The sequence below is a fragment of the Spermophilus citellus genome (genome assembly GCF_964194105.1).
Source record: "Spermophilus citellus genome assembly, chromosome: 2".
NCBI classification, from domain to species: domain Eukaryota; kingdom Metazoa; phylum Chordata; class Mammalia; order Rodentia; family Sciuridae; genus Spermophilus; species Spermophilus citellus.
The window spans coordinates 14194699-14212762 of NC_138183.1; positions in this window are offsets into that span (position 1 = coordinate 14194699).

Here is an 18064-nt window from a genome sequence, read left to right on the forward strand (position 1 = left end):
AGAAAGCATAGCCCAATCTACACCTGTGGAGCCTAATCCCTTGGAACCTCTTTCTACAGCACGACTGGAAAATTTATCATATAGGCTTGGTATTATTAGTAACTGTGCTATTCTATCTCCTGGTGAAATTAATGATATACCCTTTGGAGAACTGGCTATAATTTTTATTTCACCTTCAGAATCGGGATCAATTACCCCAGGACTTATCATAAGTCCTTTTAGAGTAGAAGAGCTGCGTCCCAATAATAAGCCTACTGTTCCTTTGGGAAGAAGTCCTTTCACCCCTGTGGGAATGATTTGAACTCCCATCTCTGGAGTTAGTATTGATCTGGCAGAGGCGCAGATGTCCAACCCTGCGCTCCCTCTGGTTTGTCTGATGAGGGATCTGATGGACAATGTGTCCTGGGCACTACCCTGATGGGGTTGCTGGGTTCCTCCAGTGCTCCGTATATTTGTGGTTGTGGGCCCTGGAGCATTGGGCCCCCCTGTCCATTTTTTGGCAATGGAGCCCGATGCCTTTCTCCACAATATCGTGGATAAACACCTGGTCCTTGTTCGGTTTTTGATAATGGAGTACCCTCTATGGTGGTTTGAGAATGGCATTCATTAGCCCAGTGTAATGGAGTACCCTCTATGGTGGTTTGAGAACGGCATTCATTAGCCCAATGTCTCCCTCTACGGCATCGTGGGCAAATACCCGGTATTCTACTCCTTTGATACCTAGTTTTGTTAAACCCTCCTCCTATGGGGCAATTCCTTTTAAAATGTCCTGTTCACAATTGTAGCATGTTCTTGGCCTGGCATCTAAAGCCTGTTTTACTGCAGCTGCCACAATTTGCCCTTGTTCATTAATGTCTCTGGCATCTAAAGCCTGGTTTACTGCAGCTGCAGTAAACAACTTGTTCTTGTTCATTAATGTCTCTACATAATTTAATATATGTGTTTAAATCTTCATGTTTCCATGGTCTAATGATATCTCTGCACCAACGATTTGCTTGGTCATAAGCCAGTTGTTTTATTAATGGCATTGCTTGTTCTGTATTCCCAAAAACTCTGGTAGCTGTTTGAATAAGCCTATCTACAAATTCAGCGTAAGGTTCATTAGCTCCTTGTATTACCTTAGATAATTGACCTTGTAAACCTCCATGTCCTTGTAAAGTCTTCCATGCCCTAATCGCCTCTACAGCAATTTGTGAGTATACGCCAGGATCATATGCAATTTGTTGCTGCTGATCCTCATAAGGTCCCTTTCCTAACAACATATCTAGATTTCTCTGAGGATAACCAGCTGCTGCATTTTGCCTAGCCGTCTCCTTGCAAAATTCCTCATTGGCAACCTTCCATAACAGGTATTGACCTCCATTTAGCACAGCTTTACACATATTAGCCCAATCTGCTGGCGTCATGTTCAAGTTGTTAATGGATTCGACCAAGCTTACAGTGAAGGGTGCTTGAGTACCATAGGTTGTTACAGCCTCTTTTAGCTGCTTCACTGTTTTGAAATTTAAAGCATGGTAAATTCGCTGCCCTCCTACCTCAAATACAGGGCATGTTAATACTTGAGATCCTGTCTCAGGATCCCAACTATCAACTGCGGGGGTTGGGAGCCTCCTAGCATATGGAGGTGGTGCTGTTGATTGGACACTTATGCCCTCTGGTGATAGAATGGTGTTAGTAGCAGTCTCCTGTAGAGGTAGTGCTGTTGGTTGGACACTTACGCCCTCTGATAGAAAGGTGTTAGTAGCAGTCTCCTGTTGTAACTTTTCCCCTGATGGCTTTTTCTGCTTTACACTTTCTTCCTCTGTCTGACTAGTTCGAGAGACCTTCTCTTTTACTTGAATCTTTTCCTCTGTCTGACTAACTTGAGAGACCTTCTCTTTTACTTGAATCTTTTCCTCTTTCTGACTAACTTGAGAGACCTTCTCTTTTACTTGAATCAATATGTCTTCTCTTTCCTCTACCATTGTCTGAACTGAAGGCTTTGGACTAAGCAAACCAGATACCAACGCCCACAATGTCAATATGCTAACTGGCAGAGTTCCTGGGCTTTTCTTTTCTATTCTTTTTAAATCTTCACCATGATGGTCCCACTGTGATATATTTAACAACTCCTCCTTAAAAAGCCATGGGCTACATTTTTGTATTGTATCAGCGTATGCCCTGACTGTTCTTGATTTTACTGAGATGCCTCCTTCCTCTAACAATTTACTTAACAGTCTTTCGTTTGTTTTTTACTAATTTCTGATCCCATATTTCTACTATAATACAACCCAACAAGATGACGCCAAGTCCCTGTCTCAGAGAACTAGGCAGGAAGATCGCCATCTGAGATAGGGAAGGGAGGAAAAATTGTCTAGAAGACAGGAAGACCGAATGGACTAAGGACTTGCCATATAACTGCCTCTCTGACTCCAGGGTCCACTTGGGGTTTCTAGTCATGAATTTCAAATGAGACTGGTCAGCATGGATTGTAGGCTTTTTCTCTAGTCCCATTCAGATACTGAAAAGCTATAGACATGCGATTCCCTGTGGTCAAGGCAATTGGGAACACCTGCCACTAGACAAGGTCAAGTTTATTCAGTGGAACAAGGGAGAGCATATGCCATGAGACTCAGGAGGCTTCTCAATAAGAGGCTGTTAGAACAGACTCCTTATAGGATTTGGGCTGGTGGTGGATCATTTCAGGGAAGCTTCAAGGAAATGGAGCTCTTGTTCTGGACTGAATAGTTGAGAAACGGGAGCGATATCATAATGGGTCATCTAGATTCTTTTCTAGCAGGTAGAGAGGGAAGCAGCATTCCCATTGGCCAGGAAAGGGGAATGTGTGGTCATTTTTGTGGCTTGGACAATGTTCTTATTTTTATTCTCTGCTCAAACATGATTATGGAGTATTCTTTTTATTGTCTTGATTCATTTTGTCTGACGGCTGGTGTTCTGTGACATCAGATACAGAGAACACCACAGCCCAGCTCTGAACACCAAGCCAACTCCTAGAGACACCAAGGCTACCCCCAGTGTCAAAGGCTGTTCTTCTCTTTCACAGATGCTTTTCCCCAGAAAATGCACATTCACAAACAAAGCACACCTAGGCATACTATTCCAGAGGCCCCCAAAAGTTGTGCAGGGACTTCATGACTGAAAACTGTTATCCCAACAGCCATGAGTTTAGCAGCCAAATTTAAAGGTTCTCAAGAGACATGAAACAACTCTGGATTATGTTTCTGCAGGTTTTTCTCTACTCCTGAAAAGGATTGATTCTGTCTGTTTAACGTATGAGAGAAGTGTGTTGCCAGGGACATGATCTCTAACTTTGGGAGATTACAGTAATCCACATTTAGAGACATTCTCTAAATCAGAAAGAGAGGGAGGGCAGGGGGGTGGGGGAAGGAAGGAGAAAAAAAGTAGGAAGGAGGGAAAAGAAGGAGGGAGAGAAGAGGGAGTTGGTTTTAAGACCAGACAAGAACTCCATTTATAAGAACCTTCTGGATTCATCTCAGCTGGCAGGGTTGCCACCTTCACAGACATTTTGGCAGAAAGGGACCTGTTCTTGGAACACAATGTTCACTCCTTCACTGTTTCCATGATTGGGATCAGATAGGTGTATGTTACACCCTCCATCATGAACTATATAATAAAAATCCTAAAGTGTCCAAACCAGAAGGGACCCCAAGTTCAACTCCTCCCATCCCTTCATGTTCACCTGGGATAACTGAGGCCCAGAGGAGCCACCTGCCTGTGGTTATGGTGCTCAGTGAAGGGCTGGGATACTAGCCCGAGGCCTGTGACTCTCAGCCCCGCGTTCTTTCCACCATACAGAGTAGCACAAGTTACAAGGAAAGAAGTTTGGGCTCCCTGTGAAGAAGAGTTTTCTTATACTCAGAACCATTCAAAAAGTGGTTCCAAAAATGGAACCAAAAAAAATGATTCCAAAAAACCAAGTTTTTCCCCAGCCCTGGGGAAATCCAAGCAGAGTCCAGGCACCACCTTCCAGAAATATGGCAGGCACAATTCAGGGTGAGGGGCTGGCCCTGATAACAGTCCAACCTCTGTTCATCTGTGAGAGACCATTGATATTCAGGAAAACAAAACATTTCTTTAAGCCTCAGTTTTCTCATATGAGAAACGGAAGTACTAATAATTCCCAGGTTGGAGGGTTTCTGTGAGACTGAGATGAGATAATTCAGATAATGCATGTAAAATTATTAGCACAGTACCTGGCACAATAAAAGTAACTTCTGGCTGCCCGACAACATGTCCCTGGCACGCCATAGGTAATAAAGGCCATGAAAGTTTTTCCTTGTGAACATTCCACTTAGAATCATAAAATATTGATGTCTGAGGCCTCCCTGGAGGTCATCTAACCAACCGGCCCGTGTTCCACGCGGAGGAGCACGGACTCTCTGAGGGCTCCACAGCCCAGTTGGGCCTAGAACCGCAGCACCAAGCTCCTCTGCCTTCTGTTGGCAGCCTGGTGTGTCCTCCTGCCAGCCGGGCCTCAGGGGAGGGCGAGGGGGCCAGGGGAGCACTTCTAACGGGCAACAGGAGAGAAATCCGAACTGTCTGATGAGAAAAAAATCAGAGTTTCTTGGTTGGAGTTTTGGCTGTGTGTACGTGTTGTGTATGCAGGTGGAAAGGGGATTGAAACCCAATGAGACAAGGGAAATTGAAGTTAAGGAATAGATTGTTTGGCTTAATTTTTTTTTTCTAAATAAAGAATCTGTAGGAAATTAGAGCCAGGACTGGACTGTAATTCTCTGAGAGTAGAGGAAGAGAAAGAGAAAGATAATATGGCCCGAGAAGGAGGAGAAAGCTGGATGGATTCCTGTATCTGTCGGGGCCTTGGGCAGGGGGGTTATCTTTCATACCTCCTCCCCGGCTCCTTTCACCTCTAAAGGCAGAAGGGCAAATGGAGGTAGAAATTTAAATGGCCCATCGGTGGCCTACACATCGTGTGTGTGTGTGTGTATGTGTGTGTGTGTGTGTGTGTGTGTGAGAGAGAGAGAGAGAGAGAGAGAGAGAGAGAGAGAGAGAGAGACTGTGTGATAGAGACAGAGATGATGACAGAAAGGAGCTGTTACTATGAGTAATGAGATAATGAAGAATTAAGATCCTGACCAGGAAACAGAAGGGCCACATTCCCTTCTAGAAGCAGAACTACTGCTCTGTACTACCTGCTTACCAGGGTGGAGCTGCCCTGGCTTGTGACCCTGAGAAGGTTCCTGAACCTCATCCAGCCTCCATGTATCACCTGTAAAGTGGAAGTGATGTTATCAGCAGTAAAGGTTGTAAGTATTAGAGAAACGCTAGGTGCCAACCCAGGAGATGCCACCTGTGGTGGCAGTGGCAGCTGGTAGCTGTGAGCCTCTGCCTCTCTGAGTTCTCTTAATCTCAGTCTCTTGCTGTTTTTTAATATATTTGTTATTTGTTCTATTACTTAAACATGACAGTAGAATGCATGTTGACACATCATACATAAATGGAGTATAACTTCTCATTCGTCTGGTTGTACATGATCAGGCTCTTTTAAAAAGAAGGCTAAGAATTTTCTTCTTGTGCAATTGGTAGAATTGTTGCAAGGAGGAAATAAAATGAAAGATGTTAAGAACTTTTAAACTGTGGAATTTTAAATAGAAATGGACATAGCAGCAATAATCACAAGCATTTTTGTGCCACAAAACCACAGGCAGAGATTGCCTGGTGATTTTAAAAGATGGGGAAAGGCTACTATCTTGGAAAATAGATGTCCCCCAGTGCCCTCAATCTCCCCATTAGCACGTCTTCCTTTGATGCTTGGAGGCTGCCATTCTCCTGGAGACTTGTTAAGCAAGCAGATCCTCAGGCCCCACCCCAGGGAGCTCTAGAAATCTATATTTTAACAAGCTTTCCAAGAAAATTACAGGTACATCAGAGTCTAAGAAGTGTTGTTGAAAATCTTGTGAAAATGCAGGTTCTGGTTCTCTGGGCCTGGAGTAGGCTGGAGCCTCCACATCTACCTGATGCCCAGAGAGAACTGGTGTTTGAACCTTGAACAACAAGGTTCTAGATTGTTCTATAAAGACAGAGTTTTCTATATGAAGAAAAATAACCCTTTAACAATCAATACCTTAGTTAAGAGTAATTCTGCACAGGATTTTCAAGAATTAGTTGCAGAAGAAAAAGCTTAGGGACACTAGGGAAAAGGAAAACAGACAACAATCACAAAGAGGTCTTAAGGAAAAATGAGGGCACTAAAGGAAAATTCAGTTCCTTGTGCAGAACGTGTGCAGGCCAGGTCTGGGCGTGAACTAACCATTCACTCACCAAATGCCCTCTATATGTGAGGCACTGTTCTTTGCATTCACCAAATTAATGAATCTACAAAACCATCCAAGAGATGGGAACTATAATTCCTGTATAGAGCAGTAAACAGAGAAACAAAGAGATTAAGTAACTTGCCCATAGTCACTCAGTTAGTAAGTGGTCCAGCCAGAATTTAGAACCCAGTTTAGAACTTTCTCTAGCATTTAGCCATCCAGTGAGCAAGCTGATTAGTTGCCTGGGGCAAGTGGTATTTGAGCTCATATCTGAAGTAGGAGGAGTTGGCAGATGAAGAGGACAGAAGTGGAGCAAAGGGAAAGGAACAGATCAACCTGAGCACAGAGAGCTGCAAAAGCAAAGTGGGACCATGCATCAAAGATGTGAAGGAAAGAAAAAGTACAGTATGGTGGGTCCCTTGGTAGGGTAGAGGAGCTGAGAGGTAAGAAGAGTAAGGGGGTCATGCAGAGCCTCAAGGTCATGACTCAGAGTGTGGCCTTTGTTTAGAGTGGAGAGGCACCATGGAGGAGTTTGGAAGTGGATGATGTGTTAGGAAGTGTCAGTCTCTGGTTTGGGCTGATTGTACATTCAGCAAATATGTGCAAGATGCAGCAGGGGCCAGACAAAAATGCTGGGCTCCGGAAGGGACTACTGAAATTAAAAACATTGTTTATGCCATTAAATATTTATTGACCACAATAATAGTACAAGGAAACTGCTCCTACGCAGAGGCCCAGTAATAGGGAGGGACATGAGAGAGAAAGACAGAGACAGAAGCCAAAGCATTGTGCAATTGCAAAGATAGAATGGAGACACTCAGACACCAGGAGGGGAGAAGCAGAGAGACAGAGCCAGCCCTGAGGGAGAGTTCGGCTCTGGCTTGTGGGCAGCATCCTGGCTTGTGGCCCTGGTGAAGGAAGGAGGGGAAACCAAGCCTCACAAGTTACTGGGGAACCTAAATCAGAGCAGATCCTAAGGAAGATGACCAGGAGTGTGGAGGGACGTGCCCTGCAAGAAAGAAGTTGAAAGATCCAGGGAATATTGGGGCCAGGGACCAAAGAAGAGAGGACTGGGTTGGAAGGAGGCGGCGTCAAAGTAGAGACCTGTTTGTGCAGTAGGACTCGGAGTTACAGAGGGAGTGTCCGGCATAAGGTGGACTAAGGCAAGAAAGATGCCATGGTTTCCATCCAAGCACACCACACCATAAACAAGAATCTTCCCAGTACCCAGGCACCTGTGCCCACCCCCAGCAGTTCCAAGGCTCCCTCACCAATCAAGAGAGACCCAGTAGAACTTTTTCCAGTATTTATGCTATTCAGTGAGCAAGCCGATTAGTTGCCCAGCACCTCCATTTACAGAGCATGTGCACAACCAGCTACCTGTGAGGAGGTGCCCTTGCCTGCATTATGGTATCTGTATCCAACCTCCCTCTGTCCCCAACCTTCTGGGCCTCTAGGAACCACCATTCTGCTTTCTACTATGAAGTCAACTATTTTAGCTTCCGTTTACGAGCATGGAACATTTGTCTTCCTGCCATTGCTCCAGTGGCCAAGCAGGGATTCAGGGCAGGGCCCTGTGGAACAGGCCTGGCCGTGTGAAATAGTGTAAAGCAGGTCTCTGGTTCCTAGAGGCTTCTATACATGGGCGCTGGTGTCACTTTATGTCCCAGACCCCATGTCCAATCTAAAAATAGCCTCCTACAAAGAGCCTTCAAGCAAAAGATCCAGGCCCTACTCTGTGTCCTCACTTCTGTCCCCAACCAGGCATGCAGGACAGGCCTCACTGAGCTAAGAGCAGGTGCGCTGTCGGCTTTCTTCTGGCCCAAGTTCACAGAGCAGCACCCTCTATCCTCTATGAGGGCCTTTAGACCAGGCTGCTGCCCTCCTGCCAGACCTGCTCAGTTGGCTCATTGCCACTGCAGCTCCCTCCCTGACCCTCCAGGGCAGCAGCTCTGACAGGCCACCCCCTCCTCCAGTGCATGCCTCCCTTCTCCTCCCCCCACATACCAGAAATCATTAGCTTGGCACTTAGGACTTAAAAAGCTGCCTAACAAATGAAAACTGATCTTACCTCTTTGCAAAGCAATTTAACAATACGTTTCAAGAGTCAAAATATGTTTAAATCTCTTGATCCAATAACCCTCCTTCTGATGAATTATTTATGTAGATTAAATTTCCAAACAGAAAAAAAAAGGGTTTATACACAAAGGTCTTCTGTGGAAGATTAATTATTCATTCAACAAATATTTATTGAGTACCTCCTACAAGCCAGATGCAGTTCTAGGTGGTGTAATCAAGATAAACAAGCCCTCTGCTCTCCTGGAGATTTCCAATGTGGGGAAAAAACAATACCCACATAAATGAGAAAAATAATATAACTTGCTAAATTCCTTGCAGAGAATTAAGATCAAGGTTTATGCTGGAGAACCGTAGGTGACTGCTGAGATTGGATGGTCAGAGAAGGTGTATTAAATGTCACTATGTAAGGTGACATTTAAGCTGAGATTCTCATAACAAAAGGGACCGGCCATATGAAGGTGCAGGAAAGAGATTTCTAGAAGGGAAGCTAGTGAAGGTAAACACCCAGTGGTCCAGGGAACAGCGGGAAGGCCCATGTGACTGGAGCAAAGAAACCAAGTTCTGGCAAATGAGGCTGGAGAGGTGGGAGGGGCCAGATCAATAGGATTTTGTAAGCAGCTATGAAGTATTTGGATGTTATTCAGTTGCAAGTATTAAGCAAGGGCCATCAACCAAACTGGAGATGAGAATCCGGCCAGGGAGCTAATGTAGCTTTCCTAGTAAGAGGTGAGAGTAGCTTGAAGCAGAACCATAGAAATCGGAGTAAAGAGAAATGGATGGATTCAGGATAATTTGGGAGGTTGGGCTGAAGGAATTGGCATGGGGTGAGGAAAGTGGAAGAACCAAGGATTGCACCCTAAGCTTGAGCCACTACAGGTGCCATTGACACAGCTGGGGAGACAGGAGAAGGTGAAATTTCAGGAAAATAAGGAAGGAAGATATTAGGGCTTGAACCATGTCCCTCCAAAAGATGTACTGACATTCTAACCCCCAATGCCCAGGATGTGACCTTATTTGAAAATAAAGTTGTTGAAATCAAGTTATAATTAAAGACAGGAGTCATCCTGGAATAGGATAGGCCCTTCGTCCAATGTGACTGATGTTCTTATAAGAAGAGGGAAATTTGGACACAGAGTGACCATCATGAGAAGACACAGATAACAGAAGACATGAAGACGGGCAGAAGTCAGAGTGACGCATCCGCAAGCCAAGAAACGCCAAGAATTGCTGTCACTGAAGCGAGGAGAGCAATGGGGAGCGGGCTCTCCTCAGAGCTCCTGGACGCAGTCCTGCTGACGTTTTGATTCCAGGCGTCTAACGCCAGAATTCTGACAGGATAAATTTATTCTCTAGACTGAATCTCTGTTGTTAGTGATATTTCATTACCACCGCCTTGCAAACCGACACAAGGTAGGAAAAGGATATTTCTCTATTTGAGAAGACTTTTAGACATCCTTGTGGAGATATCAAGTAGCAATTTGATCTGAGTCTAGAATAAGGGTATATAAACGAATGCTTCACACATTATTGAGGTACTTTAGATGATTTTTTAAATATTATGAATAAAGTGATGGCCTAAGAGGGGGATATAATACATAAACAATGGATGGACGACATTCCATGAAATATTATGCCACCTCAAAAAAGAATCATTATAAAGCCAGTGATGCCACTATATAATAACTAGGTAAAGGATGAGGAGCAGGCACCAAACCACCTGGGTTCCAATCACAGTTCCAACTCTCCCGAATGGGCTGAGCTAAGATGCAGGTCACTATCCCGCAGGCTGTGTTTGTTCCACCGTGTATGTGAAGGCTCCAATAAGCGCTCTCTGTGAACACACCTGGGCCAGAGCTCTGGCTACCCACAGCCTTCTGATGGCTTATCCACATTCCTCCATCCCACCTTGAGCCCTGCAGGACAGAGGTCATCCTAACTCCAAGGCCTGGCACAAGGTAGTTATAAATTACAGTCAGCAGCATCTCATAGAATCAGAATGTGGTTGTCATCCAAGACTTTGCAACAAAGGCACATCAATATTAAGTCCCTCAACCTGACAATATGAGAATCAGAAGATGGTAGGGGGAGAAGATGACCTCTGAGAAATGCAAATCAAAACTACTCTGGGCTGGGAATGTGGCTCAAGTGGTAATGCGCTTGCCTGGCATGCGCGGGGCGCTGGGTTCGATCCTCAGCACCACATAAAAATAAAATAAAATAAAGATGTAAAGATGTTGTGTCCACTGAAAACTGAAAAATAAATATTAAAAATTCTCTCTCTCTTCTCTCTCTCTCTCTCTAAAAAAAAAAAACTACTCTAAGATTTCATCTCACTCCAGTCAGAATGGCAGCTATTAAGAATACAAACAACAATAAGTGTTGGCAAGGATGCAGGGAAAAAGGCACACTCATACATTGCTGGTGGAACTGCAAAATGGTGCAGCCAATCTGGAAAGCAGTATGGAGACAGATTCCTTGGAAAACTGGGAATGGAACCCCCATTGGACCCAGCTATCCCATTCCTCAGTCTATACCCAAAGGACTTAAAAACAGCATACTACAGGGACACAGCCACATCAATGTTTATAGCAGCACAATTCACAGTAGCTAAACTGTGGAACCAACCTAGATGCCCTTCAGTAGATGAATGGATTAAGAAGATGTGGTATATACACATAATGGAACATTACTCGGCAATAAAAGAGAATAAATCATTGGCATTTGCAGGTAAATGGGTAGAGTTGGAAAAGATAATGCTAAGTGAAGTTAGCCAATCCCAAAAAAACAAATTCTGAATGTTTTCTCTGATATAGGGAGGCTGACTCATAGTGGGATAGGGAGAGGGAGCATGGGAGGAAAAGACGAACTCTAGATAGGACAGAAGGACGGGAGGAGAAGGGAGGGAGCAGCGGGTTAGCAATGATGGTGGCATGTGATAGACATCATTATCCAAAGTACATGTATGAAGACATGAATTGGTGTCAACATACTTTATATACAACCAGAGATATGAAAAATTGTGCTCTATATGTGGAATAAGAAACGTAATGCATTCTGCTGTCATTTATTTTTAAAAATCAATTTTAAAAATTAAGAAAAAAAGATGACCTCTGAGCTGGGTCTTAGAGAAAGACCCAGATTTGGATCCATTGAAGTAAAGTCAGTTCAGTAAGAAATAATATAGCAAAGCCCAGTAATGGGGATCAAGGGAGATGTGGACAGACCTTTAGAAGGTTTGTTTAAATGAGACAAGTAGCAGAGACCAAAAGTGGGACCAAAACGAGCAAGATAAGATGTTTGGAATTTTCCCTGCAGGAAAAGTTTTGAGAGTTTCTGAACAGGGCAGCAGAGTGGATGATGGACGAGGGAGGACGATGACTAACTGTTGGTGAAACATGTTCTTCATTTCCTTGAATCGTTAACCAGGGCCCCATTAAGAAGAAAAACAAAAAACCTTCCAGGACCCACTTTCTTTTCCAAGAAAACTCTTGCCCTGTGGAGTCTCTCATGGGTTCCGTTTATGAAGCCATGCAATCCTGCTGTCACTGTTGGTTAAGGGACCTTGGCACCGCTGCCAGTGCCAGGAACTCACTCTCTGGCCCCAGGCTCCAAAAGCTGGGTGGGTCTGCCTGTCGACAAGGCGGCCCTCGCACACAGCTGTCTAAAGACTCCAAGGAGAGGGCCTTCCTTTTCTGACCAAGGAGCCCTCGCCTCCAATGAGTCCTGCCTCAGACTCTGCCCTGGGCCTCACTGAATTCAGACCTGGAGCCAAATGGGAAAAAGCCAAGAAGCAAAGCCAGAAGCACAGCCAGGGTGATTCAAACCCCAGCTCTTCCCCTTCCCTTTCTGGTCTGGAGACCTTGCTGAGCCTCTTTGTCTTAATCCGTAAAATGAAAGCAAAAGCACCCACCTCACAAGGTTGCTTGCAGAGATTAAATGATAGAGATTTGCAAGCATAACTAGCAACTGGCAGATGCTCAGTAAATATGCCGCCTCTCCCGCCCCCCAAGATCTGTGTCTCAGCTGCCTCATCTATTAAATGTGGTGGGCATTCAAGGATAAAGTCGAATCAGGTGATGTCCCAAAATCTCTGTCACCTGCTCCACACAAGGACCCTAGGGAGAGTAGAGGTCCTTTCTTTGAGTTCTGGGAACTGTTTCTTTTATTATTTTCAATAATGCAAAAAAAGAACACTTATTAGTAACACATGCTGTCATGCACTTAGAATGAGCCACATCCCCCAGTCTCTCCCAGCCCAACCACCCCTCTGACTTGGTTTCCCCTTCAGCAAAGCAGTCTGAGGTAGGTCTCTGCAACTACCCACTAGATTGGGAGAAGGGTCCCCAGCAGAGGGCGCTCCAAGAGTAACCTCCTGGCCACGGCCCTGGGGAAAGGCAACAAGCCAAGAAAAATTCTAGTGGAAAAAATGAAGAAAAGATTCCAGGTTTATGAGTCCCAGACTTTGAAAAACAAAACTGCTGAGTTGTCTCCTGAGTTAGGGGAACAGAACACCACATCTGCCTGGAGATTTCCAGGAAACTATTTGTGAAGGCTCTGGGCAAGGCTGGCAGGAGGCTGGCAGAGGGAGCTCAGGGAGGTACAGCTTAGGTTCCAGCACCATGGGAGGTGGAACAGGGGTGGTAGTGGGTGTGGGAGCATGGGTGTGCCGTGTTCTTGGGGATGGCGGCTTTATGGGTGTGCACATATGCCTTGCCTATACATGTGTTTGTGTACACCTGTGGGTACGGTCCCACAACAATTTATCGAGCACCTTCTATTTTGTGCTGGACACAGTGAAAGGTAATGGGGACATAGTCTCCAAATGCTTCGCTTAGTGAGGGATGCAAAATAACTGGCAGTTTCAATCCAGAGACCAGAGACAGGGGCGCGGTTTGTGTGGTGGTTCAGGCTTTGTGGTCAGGCAGCCTGGGATTCTGGTCCAACCACCTTCTAGTTACATGACCTTGGAGATGGCTCTGACATTCATTCTCCTCGGCTGGAAAATGCAAATATTAAAACCACATCCTAGGAAATAGTCTGCTTGTGTCGCTTTTCAATGGCAGTCCCTATCGTGTGCACCTGGTCCACATCTGGATGAACGCGTACAGTATGTGTGCAGCCGGGTGAGGTCCATGTCAGCACGTTCACACGTCTGATCAGGACGTGTTTATGGAGTGCCAGGCTCTACCAGAGGTTGAAAATAGTGGCCCACAGACATGGTTGGTGGGGAATCTCATGTGGTTTGGGTTTGTTTTTTGGCTCACAGAATGTTCTAAAAATCAAGACATTTCACATCAAAGTCCAGATTTCCAGTTTCTTTTCAAACCTTGGAAGATCCAGCCACCCTGCAAATGTGCATGTCTGTGCCTGCCTGCCACAGTCTCTGCTTCCTGCTAGATGTGTCCTTCCCAGTGGCACCGTCCCTCCTGGCCAGTCTCCAGGGCTGTCCTTGGAGGGACTCCAAGGCGGCTCAGGAGAGCTTGTGTGCCGACATGTTCTGTATGAAAGGATAAGCAGGATGGGGCAGGAGCTGGTGCCAGGCCCTGGGCCTCCCCCAGCAGCTCTGGTTTCAGTAGAGGGGCCAAAGGGAGCTGCAGGCCCAACCCAAGGCTCTCTGGCTGTGCAGCTGGACACTAGTTACAGAACACAGTAACTAAGGATGACAACTAGACACAACAGCTTTTCTTGTCTGTTCAATTTTGCATTTAAAAAATGTTGCAAGTATAGATCTGAAATGAGTTAGACCTCCCCAGAAAGTGATGCTACATATTTATGCAAGGATACTTTTTAAAATGAGCAAATGGCTCACAGTAGAAGCTAAATACACATTTGTTAAACACATTTTAGGAGCCCACAAGTGTGAAAAGTGTTGATTGATATTTCTCCTAGTATCGCGAAGTCTTCTTAGGATGGCAAATCATTCCCTCTTCATAAATATTAATGGGGCTCTCCCTGTATGCAATATGTAGGCTGGGCCCCCAGGGGTTACAGTGATGTGTATGCCCTGCCTGTTGGCCTCAGGAAGCTCAGAGTTGCAGAGATAGGAGAAGATAAATGAATGCAGCAACAAAGGGACAACAGGGTATTACTGAGAACATTCTGGGACAAACGGACAGAGGAACATGGAGAAAGACACTTCGGGCCGTCTGGGTGAGCTGACTTTTCTCTCTGGGCCCATTTCCCCTTTTGTAAGACAAGGAGTTCAGAAGGGATAAGTAAACACCAACCCCATGTTCACAGCCCTCCTGGCCTCCATCTTGGGAATTCTTTGAAGAACAAGGGCCGCAGCCCTCCTTTTTTGACTCTTACTCCTACCCCACATTGCTGCTCCCAAGGATTGGCTTGTGCTGGTAAAATTCATCTGGCTTCAGCTCTGAAAGAAATCTATCAGAAGAGGTTTTTCACATACCTTCCCTAAAAGAAAGAGAGAGAGAGAAGAGTCTGGAGTCCAAAATAACCAGCTTCTACTAGAATCTCCCAGCATCATTTACCAGGGTTCCTGGTGCCTCTCCAAGTCCAGATGAGAAAGAGAAGGGTATGCCCCTTCCCCAGCACCAGAGTTTGAATGATCAAAGTCTAAATGATTAAAGGGTTCTTGGTGATTCTTCTGAGGCTGTTCTCCCACTTAGCAGATGGGAAAAATAAGGCCGAGGTTGGGAGGAACTTTCCCACAGTCCTTCAGTCAACCACAGAGGAGGAGCTCAGGACGGAGTGAGATGTTAACCACCAGGCTGCGTCCTGCTTCAACCAGATGTTGCCCGCTGTAGAACACAAGCATTCTCATCCTGCAGGAGCCAACCGCCAGGGAATCCAAGCCTGACAGAGGTGAGAGTGAAGGAAGAACAGAAATTCTGTAGCCCAGCAAAAGGCCACAGTCTAGCATCCACCTTTGGGAGAGAATTTGCTTCCAGAGTCCATAAAGAAAGGAATTGACAATGGTGAAGGTAAGACTCAGAACAGGGCACATGGGTGAGCAGAGATGGCAAAAAGAAGCAGAGGTGGGCCAGCACTGAGGCCTTCCCATTATGGTCACCCCAGAGCTTGTCCCTAGCCAAAGGTCTATCAGCCAAGCTCTCCCCTGGACCACCTCATTCACTAATGAGCGTCCCTGGCTGCCCCACCATCAACTGAAATCCCATTGCCAGTCCCAGACCATCGGAAAAACCCCAGGGACCTCTCAGTGCCTGTAATTCAAAGAACTTCAGAGGTGGGTTTTTTGGTTGGTTGATTCATTTGTTTTGTTTTTGACTTAAAATCTGGAAATCTATTGAGACACAGAAACTCCCTTCAACAAAACATTCCTGGATTTCTTTTCAGATTTTTCTAACTTCGCAGCATCCCGGAAAAGACCAGGTCAAAGATAAACTGAATCAATGTTTCCTGGTTGTGGTGAAATCATCCTTAACTGTTGTTACCTGAAGCAAACATTTTCATGAACAGTGTGGAGCATGTTAGTCGGTCAGGGAACATTTATTTCTTGACAGTACCCCAGTGCCTCCAGCTCAACGGGGGAAATAAAGTCAGACACAGCTTTATTTCTATGGCTTTGTCTTATGTAATTGATGTATTCATATGCCTAATTTCATGTGTTCCTTTCATTTCTCTAGCTTGTCTATTCTACTAGGACAGAAAGAAAAAACCTTGTAGACACGTACATTTTTCAAACTTCCAGTTATAATAAGTATAAGAAAAACCAAGGTAGGGAGGAACAGAAACTCAACACGAGTTTAATCATCACACTAATGCAAAAAATACATCTGATAGGCTATTGTTTTGATAAAAAAATTCTTTGTTTTGTTTCTTTGTTCTGTTGTGGATATCAGTTCTATTGAATTTGGGTTGAAGAATCCAGCACTATTTGGTCTTTTAATGGAGTAGGTTGCAGATAGCCTGTAATCATGTGTTTTATTAAATTTCCTGGTTTATGGGCTGGGGTTGTAGCTCAGTGGTACAGCGCTTGCCTAGCATGTATGAGGCACGGGGTTCAATCCTCAGCACCACCTTAAAATAAATAGATAGATAGATAGATAGATAGATAGATAGATAAAGGTATTTTGTCCATCTACAACTAAATTAAAAAATTCCTCGTTCCTGAATCAGAAGTTATCATAAGAGATTAAGATGAGCTAATCAGGAAACCTGATCATAATTGTTTTTACCAAATATAAGCCGTGAGCATGACAGAGAGAGGACATGCCTGCTGGTGATGATAAGAAAGAACATAAGGACAAAACGAGGAACATGTGGCATTAAATAGGAGGAGTGGCAGCCCACTCTGGGGCTCCCCGTTTTAAGGGCTGTTGGCAAACAGGGGTAGGTGCAAATAGCTGTAGTTGTCTGGCTGGATTGATTCACTTCTCCTACATCATCCTGCTCTAGGGATGGCCATCAGGATATGAGGACCTTGTCATCTCATTCACAGCTAAAAGCTGGAGTGTGCTGATGGCCTACTCTGGTACAAGTGTTCAATAAATGTGGGGGCAGGGGGAGTAAACAATAATGTCTGCAGCAACTGCAGCCCACCCTGCATCCCCTCACCCCTCCGTGGAGCCTCGCCTTCCCCCACCTTGGACTCTCCAGTGCCTTGTCTCCCAACCTGCTCCCAGGAGAGACTCCTCCTCATCCTCAGACGGAAAGATAGGTCACTATGACTTATAGACTAGTCTCTTGATAAACCAATGTCCAGAATTAAGAGACTAAAGAGCAGGCTGGTGTGTTGGGCTGGGTTAAGGAATCAGGTGGCTCCTACCTACTCCCCAGGCCAAGAGGTGGTCAGCTTCTTGGAGGCAAGTCTCCGGGGATTCAATTGTACTCTACCATCTTTGACACAGAATGGCCCTTTAATTATCCAGTCCTCCTGACCATCAGTCCTTGCCTCTTTGGCAGGAGCCACAGGCTCTAGAGACTGTGAGACCTGTCAGGCCACTTCAGTGTCAAGAGTGTGACAGCTGGAGGACTGGGGCAAACTGAAGAATGAAAGTCATTCTCTGCCTCTGAGAACAAGGGGAACAGCCATGGATAAGAAGAGAGCCTACTGAGGCTCCAACATCTCATTTCCCTGTGTTTGCTTTCTGGTTCCTCATTGTGGTCCCATGCTCTGACCTCAATCTAAGGCCATTTTTAGAACAGAAAAAATAAATCTATTCCGTAGAGACGAGTGGTTCCCAAAAGGTTTTATTTCCTTTCTGAATCAGGTTCAGCCTCACAGAGCTGCACTTTCAATTTCTGTAGCCGTACTGTTCCCTGACCACTCAGAGGTCCTCCAGAGATGCCCCCCTCTATTCCAAGAGCCCCCAAAATGATGTTGAGTGACTACAAATAAGTTTTTGGTACTTTCCAAAATTAAACTATTTCCTTTGGTAAATTTCCAGCGAATGAGCTCACTAATCTGAAAACAGGATGTGGCACATGAAGAGTGAGGTCAGACTGCCTGCCTTTCACTTACACTGGCTTAGGGCAGAGAGGGAGGGCCGGGCAGGAGAGAAGTGGGACCAGAGAATGGTTCTTATAGGCCCCACATCCTTAAGCAACTCCATTTCAGGGACTGGACTGAGAATCAATGAATCTTTAAGTCAGAGATGGAAGGAACTTTTTGAATTCTTTGGTCTTAGAAAAGGCCACTTGTGGTCAGCCTCCTACAGGATTATCTCCAGGAGGCTCCTGGGACCTCTGTCCTCAAGCAGGTATCTCCC